At 40.5% G+C, this 15,281-nt stretch overlaps 1 pseudogene; it reads right to left on the reverse strand.

The window, feature by feature from the left end:
* Positions 1 to 14,962, reverse strand: part of LOC121080686 — a 32,938-nt pseudogene extending 17,976 nt beyond the window's left edge.
* Between the last annotated feature and the right edge of the window lie 319 nt (positions 14,963 to 15,281).

Raw genomic sequence — 15,281 nt, forward strand, 5'->3', positions numbered from 1 at the left:
GACATTTTGGTGCATTTTTGCTCCCTCTATGCTTTTAAGAGGAGAAAGCTTCTTAAATTATCAGACAGCCCTGTCTCTTCCACAAACCCACTGCAGCATGACCGATTACCCTAATTTCCCAACTTCAGAACAAATTTTTAATAGCTCATGTCCTTTCTAGCTTAAAAACTGAAACCACAATTTATAGTTTGGTTATCAAACTAGGAGTTTCCAGAACTTATGGCGATTCCAAATTAAATCTTTGTGCACTCACAAGTTTTTGGTACAACAGACCATGAAAGTGGCATGTCTTCAGGGAAAACATAAAAAGTATCCAAATCAGTTATGGGAAAACTGTTCAGTCAAAACAATAACCCTTGTTGCTACACTGTATGACTTTATCTAGAAGAGGTGACTGGATCTTATACTGACTACGCAGTTATGTATAGTAAGAAAACATTAAGATATACATAATATATATTCCTTAAGGCCTAGAATCTGATCTGGAAATTAATTTTATTTTATTTCTCTTCTCCTCCCCTTATATCAAAGGACAACCAGAACTTTCATTGCTCCAGACCGTCAAAGTGTTGCTCATCCCCAATAGTGGATAGGAATTCTTTGGGGCCAAATGCAATTTAGACTGTGGCACCCCGTGCTGGGAAGGGAGGGAAAGCCCTGCTAAGTCTAAAGATTATTATTTTTTTTTCCTGTTCTCTGCCTGAGAATAAGCAATAGCAGGTTTTCTAAAATTTTTCAGGACTGACAGTTTTAAACACTCCCACAGGTTAGACCATTCCACCAACTATCAGAATGCCTGGATAGACTATTTTCTGAGAAAAAGATGCTGTAAGTTACACTACAACATGAAAAGCATGTTCTGTCATTAGTTCATCATTCAGTATTTTCTCCAGTATTTTTATACTTGTGCTGCAATATCCAAGTGTTATGAGCTTGGTACTAACAAAGTGTGTGTGGGGGAAATACCTTTTGTATCCTTTGTTTCTTCTTCCAGGAACCTATGGTAGAGACTTCTGACTGCTGCATTCATAGATTTCAAAGGCTGATGCAAGATCTTGTACTTGCCCGCCACAGCCTTGTTCATCTCTTGAACAATTGCATTAATCTGATCATATGTTAAACAACCTTTCATATACCTACAAATAGAAATAAAAATCAGTAACCAGAAAGTCACAAAGTTCTGTGTTTATTTTTCTCTTTCATCAGCCTTAACTGAACATGCTATTCCTAGTTAGAGGCAGTTTCTTCTGCTTTGTGTTAATGAATAAGCGTTCTCGTTAATTTTGTTCATTTCCTTGACTGTATTAATAATCTTGAAGGTAAAAAAGCCATGATAAAACCTAAACCAGAAAGATGAAACATTAGAAAGCTAAGTTAACAAGTAAAAAATATTCAGTGCTTAAGCTCTAAGGAGCCTTCCAAAATGGAATAAAGGTTGCTTTTATAGCATACCACTTAAACCACAAACACAGAAAAACCAAGCAACTTTGCAACAAACATAGCATGAGCCAAAACTGAAATTAAATGTTTCTGCTTCAGAGGGCAATTTGGTTCATGTGATAACCATAAATAACCTGTGTTTGATCTTACAGCCATTCCTTTGTGTTTTTTTTAAGAAATACCAGTTCTGTGTTGGTTTTTACATGTTATAATGCAGCCTACTGAGCTACACAGACACAGTTCTGCACTACCAACATCCGCTTCTGAACTTCCAGAGCATTTCATAAAACTAGTACTAAAATAATAAGATCTGCTGATAATAGCCTAGAGGTACAGGAAGCACAGAAGATAAAAACAAAGTGATGTGGAAATATTAGAACACTCGAATACTTGCAATAAGACTATTCAGTATTTATAGATGTAAAGGCACGCATTCAAGGAAAAGGAAACATGCTACAAACTGAGAAGCCATTATTTAAAAATGAAATCTGAAACTTATATGCCAAGCAGTAAGCTAAATACAAAATAAAACCCCATAAAACACTTCTGTAAAAGCCAGAGCAACCTCACAACTTGAATTATCCTATGATCTCTGCTCAGCTTCTACAACAAACCAAACGTGGCTGTTTGTGTTTGGTTTGGTATGTTTGCAGATGTGTGGCATTGAGAAAAATGTTATAATTTATTTTAAGAATGAGTGAGGTTCTTTAGGTCAGTGCATCAGGCAGCTAAAAGCTGTAGGACAGTAAGACTGAAAAGATCAATGAACAGGAAATTCTTCCCTCATTTTAATCTTAATGGAAAAACTCAATCTTTGTAAAACACACAAAGAATTTAAAGCACAAGTAGCTAATTGATAACAAATTCAATATTCCAAACCAGAATGCGGGTAGGCATTCTACAATTGCCAACTAAAAGCTAAGTGTTTGCTGTAGATTTTAATAATAGCCAGTCCCTGCTGGGGAGACAGGTCTGCACTGGGTGCATAAAACCTCCTGAATTCAAAGTAATTGCTCTAATTTCAGACTGAATTGCAACTAAGTTATTTGCAGCTGTTTTTCAACTTTATTGATACTTTGATTAATCCAGACTTAAAGTCGGAGGTGCAGCTATTTTTGTAAAAATACTCTTCTTTGCACACATAACATCTTTTCAAATAAAAGCAGCATTACTACCCCTGAAATGCAGCCGCACTCAGCATAAACAAGTAACACAGCCCATAACCACAGAAGGGCTTTGCCTGTATACATTAACTGCTATTTATTGCTCTATTTGCATCCCTTAGCCTAGTTATAAAGTCACAGGGGAACAGGCAGAACTATAAAGATTAAGGCCAAAGGTATAAAATACCTGTATTTATGTTCATATGCTCCCACTATCAATAGACACACAGTGAATATACTTAATAAAGCCAAGAGAACACCTCAGCTCACCCTGGAGCAGGAACAAAGAAGCAGGATTTGGGTGCCTAAACCTAAGAACTGAGTGCTCTTTGAGAGGCCCTCAGGCATCTAAGATGCTCACACAGGGCCAGAAAATGTGCTGGGGTTCACAGAAAATTCAGTAACTAAAGATCTAGCAGCACACACTAAAGCACCTGCAATGGCACCAGACAGTTCTGCTTAGGCGACTGAAACACACCATTAGCAGCCAGGCAGCCAAGCGGTTTTCTGGTTTCGCCAACTGTACCAACTCAATGTTCAGTGACAAGAGTGGGAGTGGGGGCACACGGTAAGCATGGAGACACCGGTGTCACAGACACTTAAATGCAGGCGCCTTAATCCGAAACTAATTTGTCAAGAGCAACTGGATTTTTTCTTTTGTGCTTAACTAAGGGTCATAAAAACTCCAGCTGTTCCAGTCTTTTCATGTTTCTATCCAGCCGTGGCTAGCAAACCCATAAATGCTAACATTTATTTCAGTCCATACCTACACTAACACAAAAATAAATGTTGAGAAGTTCTAAATTCATCCATTTAATTTATATTTAGAATAATTTTAAGATCTGCTTCACTACACCAAAAGCAAAAAACATTCAGAACTTTTTTTTTCATTATAAAACAAGTGACCCAATTTATTTTTTTAATCTACAGAAGCCTTTTTCAAAACATTTTTTTCCCATAGGTATGAAAACCAAAGCACAGTGCTGTGTTCTTCAAAGAAAAGAATATCAATATATCACATATATACCACCTGAAAAGATATAAATCTCCTAATGGCCAGCCCCTGCTCCCTCAAAAACACTTAGGCTAAAAGAAACATATATGCCATCTTCTGAGACTTGAGAGTTATAATGAATGTGCAGATTCTAAAATATCTTAAGCAGTAAGAATTTCAGACACAGAATAAAGCAAGCATTTTCCTCTGCCTTGAATTCAATGTTAACTGAGAAATCTACTGTGCAATTTCCTTTCTCTTCCCCCAAAAAGTGCCTTTCTGCAGCAGATGTGAAGGGTAAGATAATCTGCAAGTTTCTTATTGTGCGGAAGTATTTCATTTGATAAAGGTACTCCACATCTGCGCCTTAACACAGCATGTACCTTTGTTAAATACCTGCTGAACAGTTCTAAAACTACGAAGTCACTGAAGACTGTATAAGCCTTTCAGTGCCCTAATGATGTTTGAGATTCTCCTTTGCGTTCAGCGCAAAGCAGGTGAAAACCACCTAGATTTTTCAGTTGCAGTCTACCACAGCTGTGGGAAGGGAGAGAGGAATGAGACTCTTGGCAGATGCAAAACCCATGTGTCCTGGTTTTGGCTGGGACAGAGTTAATTTTCTTCTTAGCTGCTGTGGTGCTGTGTTTTGGATTTGGTGGGAGAACAATGTTGATAGGACACTGATGGTTTTAGTTGTTGCTGGGTAATGTTTATACTAAGTCAAGGACTTTTCAGTTCCTCAGGCCTTGCCAGCAAAAATGCTGGAGGGGTACAAGAAATTGGGAGGGGACACAGCCAGGACAGCTGACCTGTACTAGCCAAAGGGATATTCCATACCATAGGACATCATGCTCAGTATATAAACCGGGTGGAGTTGGCCAGGGCCCACTGATTGCTGGGCATTAGTCAGTGTGTGGTGAGCAACTGTATTGTACATCACTTGGGCTTTTCCTTTGTGTTTTTTGGTTGATTGATTTTGGGTTTTTTCCCTTTGGGTTTTATTCCTCTCTCTTTCTCTCTCCTTTTGATTGCAATTGTTGTTGTTATTATTATTATTAATAAATTTTATTTTATTTCAATTAGTAAGTCATTCTTATCTCAGCCCACAAGTTTTACCTTTTTCCCTGATCCTCCACCCCATACCACTAGGGGAGGTGGAGGGAGCGAGCAAGCGGTAGGTAGGTGCTGGACGGGGTTAAACTAGACCACCATGATACCCAGCTGGTATGGGATTTAGACACATATGTGATACATATGCACAGTTGTACTTTATTAAGACCCTCAGACAGGTTTAGCATAGGCACAGTCCTGTACTACTAGCACAGCTGTGCAGCTCCGGGACCAGAGCTGCATAAAAATGCACTAGTATCCCTTCTTACTACTGCCAGCAGGTATAAAAGAGATCCCACATCAGAACCAATGCTGACTTGGGGAACCGGGATATGAATCTAACTCTCATTGTTCTAAAAGAATATGTTAGGTGTGCGAAAATTTGGGTCACAAACATTTACTGCTTAGATTTGATTAAACAGTATAGGAAATTGCAAGCTTGGCAGACTCCCCCAGTCTTGTATTATAACCCTGCAAGGCAACAAGAAAAAACCTAGTAGATTAATAATCTATTTAAATTCATGTAAATCTTCCCCCACAGAACAAACATGCTTTTTCCGTCTGAATAAAAAAATATTCCTATAGCTACACAAGCACAGTCCAAGATGCAACCTTTCTATAAACCAGCAATGCAGAGAACAGTATCCATATGGCCTCTGTCCCCATCCTCCCCACCCACAAACAGCAGTGGAAAACCTTCCACTTCCAAGGATAATGAAACACTTCCTTTACACTTCATTACATGGAAGATCATAACTTTAACTGCAAGTTAAAACAACATTTGGCTGGAATGGTCTATGTCTACTTTTCTTGCCATAGCAGAGATAAAGATCAAAAATTCCTATGCCCCAAAATTTACCTTTCCAAAATTTTATCAGGAGAGAAGTACCTAAGGAAATAAATCCCCCAAATACTAGAGATGATCTTCAGAATAAAAATGCTGGGTACATGCACTTTTAAGAAGTAACCAAAAGAGTCCTTTAGCATTAGCTCAACATTCAGGCTCCTTTGTTTTTTGGGCTGATGTGGATAACTGGGTAGCTGAAAAAGTTCACATAGACATAGTCCAGCTGGCTGGACAAAAATGCACATCGCTCTCAGCTTATCTGAAGTAAAGCAAAAGTTACACAATAACAGGAAGATTGTGGTGGGAAAAGAATGTTGCAGGTGGGAACAGATAACTACAGAAGAGAAACTAGGGGCGGGCTTGGTATTTAGGCAACTAACCAATAATGAGCTTAACTTTTGTAATATGTATGAGCTAATTATAAGAAGGCATAAAAGGTGACTGTAAGGGACAATAAATGAAGTCTGCTGATCACTCATATTGAGTGACTGTGTCTTCCCTCCGTTGGGACAGGCTGAGCAATTCGGTGGAAGAAAACAGACACTGCTCACCTGAAAATTGTGAAAGCTATAGGAAAGATGATTTGAAAGCCTCAAGTAAAACACGGACTCAAAAAAAAAATCTTATTGAAACAAGTGTTGCCAGGGAACACACTGAATCTAGAGTCTTGATAACAATTTAGCCTTAAAGAGAATTTCCTCCTTTTTGCAGAAATGTTTGTCCTTGTCCCCAAAATGCCATTTAAGAAAAGTTATCCCTATATGACAGCCTTCAGATGAAGGTATCTATTAATCAGGACCTGATGGTAGGGGGAAAAGACCCATGGCTTTCTATTCCAGAAATTTGGATATTTCAGCTGGAGGCATTTTTTGATTTTAACAAGCCTGATTTCTTTTCCTGTCTCAAAAAAGACTGGTAAGTCAAGACCTTAAGTTTTCAGAAACTAATAGTTGGGTCAAATAAAAACAGTGTTTATCATTATATTGACTTGGCAGTGCTGAGTTAACGGTTGGACTTGATGATCTTAAAGGTCTTTTTCAACCTAATTGATTCCATGATTATTTTTCCTTTTAAGTATAACCAACCATACCTTTCATCTTAGGAGATGATGGCTCTTTTTTAAAAAAATGTCAGTTCTTAAAACAAGAAGAGAACCCATCCATTAGCTAATGTATTTCTGTCCATACAATTAAAATTACTTTTGAGATAAGAGCTTTGGGTTTTCACCAATTAGTTCTGATCTTCCCAACATATACATAAAGAAGAACTTAATTAGCTCTATTAATTTAACTTTCTGGTTTGCCAGTATTGCATATAAAATATTTGAAGTTATTATGCTTCATCCTGTGGAACATTTAAAATTTCAAAACATCTCTGTCAGTCTCAATTCTGCAAGAGCACACTTTCCCAAACCTACATTTGCCACCCAAATTGGCATAACAGGGTCTAAGAAAAGCCACTTACTTACGCAGGAACACTTTCAAATTCTTCCACAGTGATTAAGGGTGCTTTTTTAATAAGTCTTGGCTCTTTTGTAGGTTTCTTTGCATGTTCGGGTTCTACAACTTTTGTTTGTTCTTCACATTTCACAGTTAGCCCAGTGATGCTGTAAAAAGAATGAATATGAAGCGCATAAATAGCAGATAAGTAGTAAGAAGAATACCATTATATTATCAAGTCTGCTTACTCACAGACCTAAGTTCCTACCCATCTGCTAGGCTGGATGAACACAATTCATGATCTTTCCTGAAAGAAAAATAAAGAAAGCCTACTCCATTAAAATTGCATACTTTAGCTGAATTCATTTCAGTTCTTCATTTCTCTGCTGCAGAGACTGCTAGCAGGTGAATTGGATGCAGTCCAAATGCAGCACAGAGCAGTTAAGAATTCAATGTACCATTACACTTCACAGAACATGAGACCTTGCTTTTTATCAGATGAACCACAGCATGGAGCTGCACCTAACAGGCAGATTTTAAATACTTCACAGCTCTTTGAAGCAAGTTCAAATCTTGGGAAGCCTGACTCATCCATTAATTTTTTGAAGCAAAGAAATTCAACACCATCCAGCAGGCTGGGATATTTTTAATATTTTTTTTTTATTTTTTTAGGCTAGAACCCAAAAGCTGAAGAATTTCCTGCTTTGAGTGATTATTAAAGCATTATTTTTTTAAAATCACCCTTCCTCCAAACCTCCAGCTCAGAGCCTCAAACCCCAAGTTATTTGCCAGCCACCCAACTAGCTGCTCTCCTACTCATTGGTAGGAGGACAGCAAAGAGGATGCATTTGGATCAAACCCACTGTCAACTGAATACAAGGACATTATTGGGCTGAGATGTGCAACAGAAATAACTAAAGCAGAACCGAGCTGACCTGTCACAAAGAACTGATCCCCTGCTTTGATCTAATCTTCCCACAAGGAGACATCTTTGTCTGACAGTCATTGATCGATCGGCACAGCAGTGACCCATCTGTTGACCCACTGTGCCATGCCGCAACACAGAGCCCTTCTGAAATCCAGGACACCAACAGTTAAGCTAATTCAGATGTAAACATCTGAAAAAACAAGGTGAGGCCCCATTCAAAACTAATCCTGGCACCCCGGAGCTAGCACTAGTGGCAGGGAATGTCAGCAAAGAGAAGGGAAAGGGGAGGGTGGGAACTTTTGGAGGCAGGTTTGGAATAGAAGGATAAACACAGCGACCAAGGGAGGTGAGTTCACATCTTAAAACTTCACTCCTCCCATACACTCCAGTCTCCTGCCATCCTCCTCACTGCAACAAACCTCTTATCTTTTCTAGATGTTTCCTCCCCACAAGGTACTTCTGCTTTAGGATCCCACCCACCACCTTGCCTCTATATTGCTGCTGTGAGATGGTACTTATGCAGTTCACTGCTGAGCTGGACCATGAAAACAAAGAACTGAAGTATTCAAAAATCTGGCTTTGGTGTGGTGAGAAACTGCTCTCTCAATAAACACCTGGAATACTTAAGATACATTGAACTTGCTTTTTATTTCAGTGATATTCCTCTGGTAAATAAGAACACAGGAGAGAAACAACAGCTAAAGCCATGAATTGTTTTATTTGTCTGTGTGGGCATTTTCATTCTGAGATTTGAAGGCCTGTCTCACCAGTCAGTGTTCAAGTGCTTGCTCTGCTTTCTTCATTACTTATCTCATGATAACGACTCAACAGACAATTAGTACTCAGCTCCCCAAGCATTTTGGGATGTAGAGGAACAGAAATGGAGAAGGTCAATGGAGAAAGGCTTGAGGAAGAGGACTGAAGGCTTGCTTACAGTGATACAGATGGATTCTGACCAATTACAGTCTGTCTTGCACTCACTCAATCCTCCACTGTACCCACACAGTGAAAACCAAGAAGTGGCAACATGGGAAGAAAGGAAAGAGGGTGCTTTGACAAATAGCATTAACATATAATGTATTATCCCCAGGAAAAACTAACAACACAAACTGAGACTGACAGAACAGCAGTTGTAAGCTGGCAGAGCACAATCTGTAGAAAATTACTAGAAAAACTTGCTTAGTTTTACATATGTGGTTTTGTCTAGAAAGGGAAGGAACAACTAAAGTCGTTATCACAGTTAATTTCTTGATCAAAAGCAGGACAAGATTGGAAGGGAAACTGACATCCCAAAGAATCTTTTTGATATCAGAAGTGACACAGTCACTAAACAAGCCTCATCTGCATCCAATTTCCAGGAGCTAAGGTAAACTTAAGACAAAGGGTTTTCCTAAATTAAGGAAGTTATAAAAGGCAGAACCCCAGTGACAATTTCTGAAGAACTTCCATTCTTTCACACACACAAAAAAACCCCAAGATCTAAATTGAAAAAGAAATTGAAAAGGAATAAGACATCTCTGGACATGTTTTAGGAGGCTGTTTCCTAAACTAGAGGTTCATGTCTAAAGGGTTGCATTCAGAAAAAAGCTATTGCACAAGTCATCTCTTTACCAACTAAGACTAGTCCAAGTTTCCATACAAGCAGTACCTACACAGATCAGAACATTGCTACATGCTATCTAAAATTACAGTTCATTTTTAATTCCGTACCGCAATTTTACTAGAATATGCCAGTAATGTTTTCAGCCTGAGGCTTGTCTGGCATTAGGAGCAAGACCAGGTAATGCTGATAGATTCAGGGCACATACTGGAAGCACTGAATTCAAATAGACTGATACATTGCCTTCTGGCAAGCTACAAAGGTAGAAACAAGTTTGGGGATCTTCAGATGTTATTCTAAAAGAGACACCCATCTGGCATACACCAACATCACTGAAAAATAAAAAGCAATTCTAACAGGCCCAAGAAAGAGTTGACCACTCTGAGAAACCTAGTCAGTTATGTCTTAGAAGCCTTCTGAATAATAGCTATTGTTTCACATACTTGTGTCTCATTCTCTCACTTGAACTACTTTATTCTGAACAGCTTCTCAGTGCAGCCCTCTCTCAAAGGCAGGTGGATGTCATTGCCAGCTAAAATAAATGGCAGGCTGCTGCAGGGAAATGAGAATAAAATTACCACAATCATAATTCAAATCTCCACAGACAGATGATTTAGAGGAATATTTTTTTTAAATTATATTTGGAAAGGCAGTGTTGAACTTTAGTCCTAGTGACCCAGCACTTGGATCACTAACCTACCCTTCAGTCCTTAGGTACTGCAGCTATCAAATCAGCGTGCTTGCAATTCTAAAGCAAGGAATGTTCAGATTTATAGAAGAACAAGCTTTCTACTATATTGTCATATCTGCCACTGGGAACTTCCACCTGAACAACTTAATATTTTATAGGTTTTACCCAAGGGATTTGTTAGGGTGCTATCCCAAACCTGGTAGTGAACAGTCAGGAGCAAACTCCAGAATCAATACATATAACAACCTTGGCTCCCAGAAGTTCACAGTTAATATACACTAAAAGGAGTACAGCTGTACTGTAATGCTGCAGCTGGACACTGCCAGGAGCAGCCTGCTATGTCCACACTCATGTACCACATACCAGCTCTAAGTCAGTTTAGGCAGATGGGGAGGAATGTTTTCACAGAGGTGCTATGCTTCACTTAGATCTCTCTCAGCTGACTTCTGGAGCTCCTGAAATTAATGTTAAGACTTCATCAGAAATCTGAAACTATTAGTGTCAATCAAGTAAAATTAGTTTAGTATTAGGGCAATGCTAAAATATTTTCCACCTTGATTAAGAGGTGTTCTTTTCTCTCTCTCCATCATCTTACCTCCCTACCCCCTAATTTCCCAAGAGCAACTAGTAAAAAGCTCAGAAAAACAAAGCTAAGAGTACCCTCAAAGTGTCAGAGAAAACTGAGTGGGTAAGAAGTACACCTTTAACAATATACCCCAGCAGGTCTGGGCAGGGGAATGGCGGTGGTGATGATAAGATACTACAGGAAACTCATCTACATTCCCCAAACAACACTTTCACAAAAGACTTAACACACAAGGCACTGCAAACACACAACTAGAACAGATAAATATTGTAATTAAAGAGTTTTCATAGCTATTGCAAGGATGTAAAAATAGAACTGCCCTTTAGATCACAGTATCTATTATGACACAGTCATGCTTTCAATGTATAAACCTTGAAAAATAAAATTTTGACTGATCATCATGCTGGAGAGCTGCTTAATAAACTATCAGTAAGCCTGTTCTAAACCCCAGTTTCTCCTGTTAACCACATACATCCAAACGTATCACTAAGGATCTAGAAAAGATTAGTTACATCTATGTCCTGCGATACTTTCTGTCTCTGAAGATAATCCTTCAGGGTATGGTTTGCCCTTTCAACAACTGCTTGCCCCGTTGGGGAGTGAGGAATCCCTTTAACGTGTTTAATTCCCCAAGTTGTCATAAACCTAGCGACTCGTTGACTACTATACGCTGGACCATTGTCTGTCTTTATTTCTACAGGTACTCCCATGACAGCAAAACAGGACATTAAGTGTCTCTCCACATGTAATGCCTTTTCACCGGTTTGTGCAGTGGCCCATATTAAATGAGAATAGGTGTCAATTGTGACATGCACATACTTAAGCTTCCCAAAGTCAGGTACATGTGTTGCATCCATTTGCCAAACCTGAAGTGCCTTCAGACCTTTTGGGTTAGTGCCCACCCCTAAACCAGGTCCATGATGACTACATTGAGGACAGGAGCGGACAATACCCTTTGCATCTGCTATGGGTATTTGATACTGTCGATGTAAAGACTTTGCATTCTGATGAAACATCTCGTGGCTGTTACGAGCTTCTTCAAACTTATTTGTTGGAGGAGTTATTGCCAGACAGCTGACTGCTTCATCAGCTCTAGCATTACCTTCGCCCAAACCAATGGTCCACTGATGCCTTCTAATATGCATAATACAAAATTCATGTTTTCTCTGTCGAAGAGTACTACGCAGTTGTATAAACATTTCACCAAGATGTGGATTCTTTGTCTCTCTCAACAAGGCATCTTCAATGCGCTGTACTACACCAACTACGTACAATGAGTCTGATACTATGTTTACAGGTGTATTGTTCCAGCTTCCCAATGCCCAACACACTGCTTTCAGTTCTAAGGTTTGAAGGTTGTCCCCTGGTTCACCGGTGATCACTTGTTTCTGCCACTGATTATCGGATTGCCAAACACACGCAGCCTTCTTCATCTTTCGTCCTGCATCTGTAAACACCGTTGGCCCTTCAACTGGTCTTTTTGAGCATAACGGTCTCGCAATCCACTGGTAATGTTCTAACATCTTCCAGAGAGGTCCTTTTGGCCGGTTGTTGTGTACAACACCTGTATAACCCATCAAGGCTCCCTGTATGGCTGTTGAATGTCTCAGGAGCCACTCATAATCATCACCACAGACTGGAATACTGATATCTGCTGGTTCAGTCCCATCAATTTCAACAATCCTGTCTCTTCCTTTTCTCACCAAGGCCTCCACTGCTTCAGGACGACTTAAAATACGATGTCTGGGTTGCGATAGCAAAAACAGCCACTCAAAAACAATCGCCGTATTTTCCCCCTTTTTCTTTTGCCATTGCAAAATAAGGGCAAAAGGTGAAGTGGCAACATTACAAACCAAAAAGGATAACGGATGATTTGCCATTTGGCGACCACACCAGCCAGTCTGAATCTTACGGGACACAACTTCTAGGGCAGCCCACTGTTCTGGTGAACAAGTTCGAGGACTGTTGGCTTTGGTGCCAACTTCTGGTTTGTCCGTTGTCTTATCTAAAAGCTCCGGCACTCTTGAACACACAGGGGCGGACATACCGTTCATAGGACGAGTATGCCCAACTCCGAAAAATGTAGCCAAGAGGGAAGGCTTAGGCGAATCACCCTTCTGCTCCACCGGGTTTTCTACCACATCTCCCCCCAACGCTTCTATAGCTGCTGCTGCTAGTTTTTTTTCCGCCTTCATAGTTTCCAGAGTGTTAATTATAGACCGCCAGGTAGCTCCTAACGCTTTAGATTCTCTTCCTTCTTTACCTCCCTCGATCGTAGTATCCCAGAGGCAATTTCCCACTTCATTCCGTAATACTAAACAATAACACGGGCTCGGGAATCTTATCCTTTTTTCGTGCCCAGCGAACTACGGTCTCCACTTCTGTCTCTTTAACGCCCTCCCCTCTCCCAGGGAGGATGCCAGTTAACAGATTAATTGCCGCGTCTAATTCCATCCCGGTCTTCTCAGAGTTCCCCCCTCTCACAGAAAGGATATCAGCGGGGAGCCCTGCCGCACTCTTCACAGTCTTCCGTAGTGCCCCCCCATCTCTCAGAGAGGAAATCAGCGGGGAGCCCTGCCACAATTTACTCGATGCGGTCTTACCTCCGGCGGGGGTGCGATCTGCAGCTCCACACCGAACTCTGGACTCCGCTTTTCGCCTTCCAGGTTCCGCCCGCCTCCGACCTCCAGCTCCCAAATCGGAGAACTTCCCTTCGGGTCCGATGCATGGAGACTGCCGCATTTAAGCGAACAGCATTTAAGCTAAACTGCATTTAAGCAACTAAGTGGGTCCCTGTTCGGGCGCCAGACGAAGAGGGTTCCCTGTGGAGAGTCGGCCAAGTCACGACAATCACACCAATATGGCTACATGCCGTGCTCACTTTATTAAACAAACAGCTCATATTTATAACTTAAACCGACCGCTCACCCGACTTTACACACAGGTAATTGGATAAAAGTCTCTGGTCATGTGGGCGTACGTCGTTGATCGGTGAGCATGCTGCAGGTGCCTGATCAGAGTGTGCCGATGAGAGTGTGCTGATTCTGCGGTTCCCAGGACTTGCTCTGCCCCTGGCTGCTTGTTTGTGCACAGCTTGTTTTCTTTCTCCCACTGCTTGTTCCCAGGACAATTTAACGTTGCTCTGCAGCTTCAACTAACAGGCCTGGGTTGTCCAACCTGGACAATGGTAACATATGTCCTTGGTCCTTTAAAAATCCCTCTACAGCAAATGAATGAGATGGCTATTAAGGCAGTCCAGATGCAGGAGTCTTGCCACGGTCTTGCAGGGTCCTAAAGAGTCATATACTACCTGTATTGATCGGCTTCAGAATATTTTGCAACAACAAGTCGAGCATGAGGAAGCTCAATGGTTGCTTTTAAAACAACTAGCTATGATAATGCCAATGAAAATTGTAAATGGGCAACTTTCACAATCGCAACCCCAACATGTGTCAAATGATTGTAACGCAGAACTCACAGCAGACTGTAACTCTCAGGTTGAGTTCTGGAATGCAGCATAACACATTTTTATTTTTTTTTTGCTTCTCTTATCTCTTCTGTAGAGTAGTACACACTCTTAACTTGCTTAGTGATTAATAGGTGTCTGCACGCTTGTAGTGATATATAGCTATGTAACTGCATGAATAATTTCTGCCCTGAGCCTGGTGGAGCATACAGCTGCAGTTTGTGTCTGGGCTCAGAGATGTAAATATGGGCTTCTCTGTTACAGTAAAGTGTCTCTGATTGAATATTAAAAAAAAAAAAAAAAAAAAAAAAGGGGGGGGGGGGCATGAAGGGAATGACCCCAGAGGCATGATTAGAGAAAGCATGCTATGTTTTGAACTTTCTGAAAATCTCTGCCAACCATGCGGTGCCTCCCATTGTGCGACATTTTGTGTCAATTGGTGACAAGCAGCAAAAGCATGAAGGTGTCTTAGTACGCATGAAAGACCCTCGTACCAGGCATTGGTCGGGACCACATGAATTGTTAACTTGGGGGAGAGGTTATGCTTGTGTTTCTACAGACAAAGGTCTGCGATGGATACCTGCTCACTGTGTGCGGCCTGAGCTTAGCGTGCTGCCGCCAGTCAACCCAACAACTAATGTGTGGCCTCCTTACTGAACCAGTCCTTCTTTGGTGTGCCCTTCTTGACTTGCAGACATTGTTGCAAAAAAATGAATGTGTGTGGGGAATGAAGAATCTTACTGAAAGTCTTGATATTTGGGATAATTGGTTGCCTCTGTATAATGTTAACCCAAAAGAAGTTGATATTGTTGGCACTTTGAATGTTGATAATTGTCTTTATGTAGATGCTAATGTAGTAGGAGGCTATGATGGGACCATGACACCCACATAAATCAACACGTGAACATGCTGATAAGCATAATGTGCTTAAACGCAATATAACTTTGGATGAAGCATGTAATGATGTAGTTGATTTATGGAACTGATGGGAACGTATTGCAGAGGTTCTTCTCTTAT

The sequence above is a fragment of the Falco naumanni genome, chromosome W (assembly GCF_017639655.2).
Source record: "Falco naumanni isolate bFalNau1 chromosome W, bFalNau1.pat, whole genome shotgun sequence".
In the NCBI taxonomy this organism is placed as follows: domain Eukaryota; kingdom Metazoa; phylum Chordata; class Aves; order Falconiformes; family Falconidae; genus Falco; species Falco naumanni.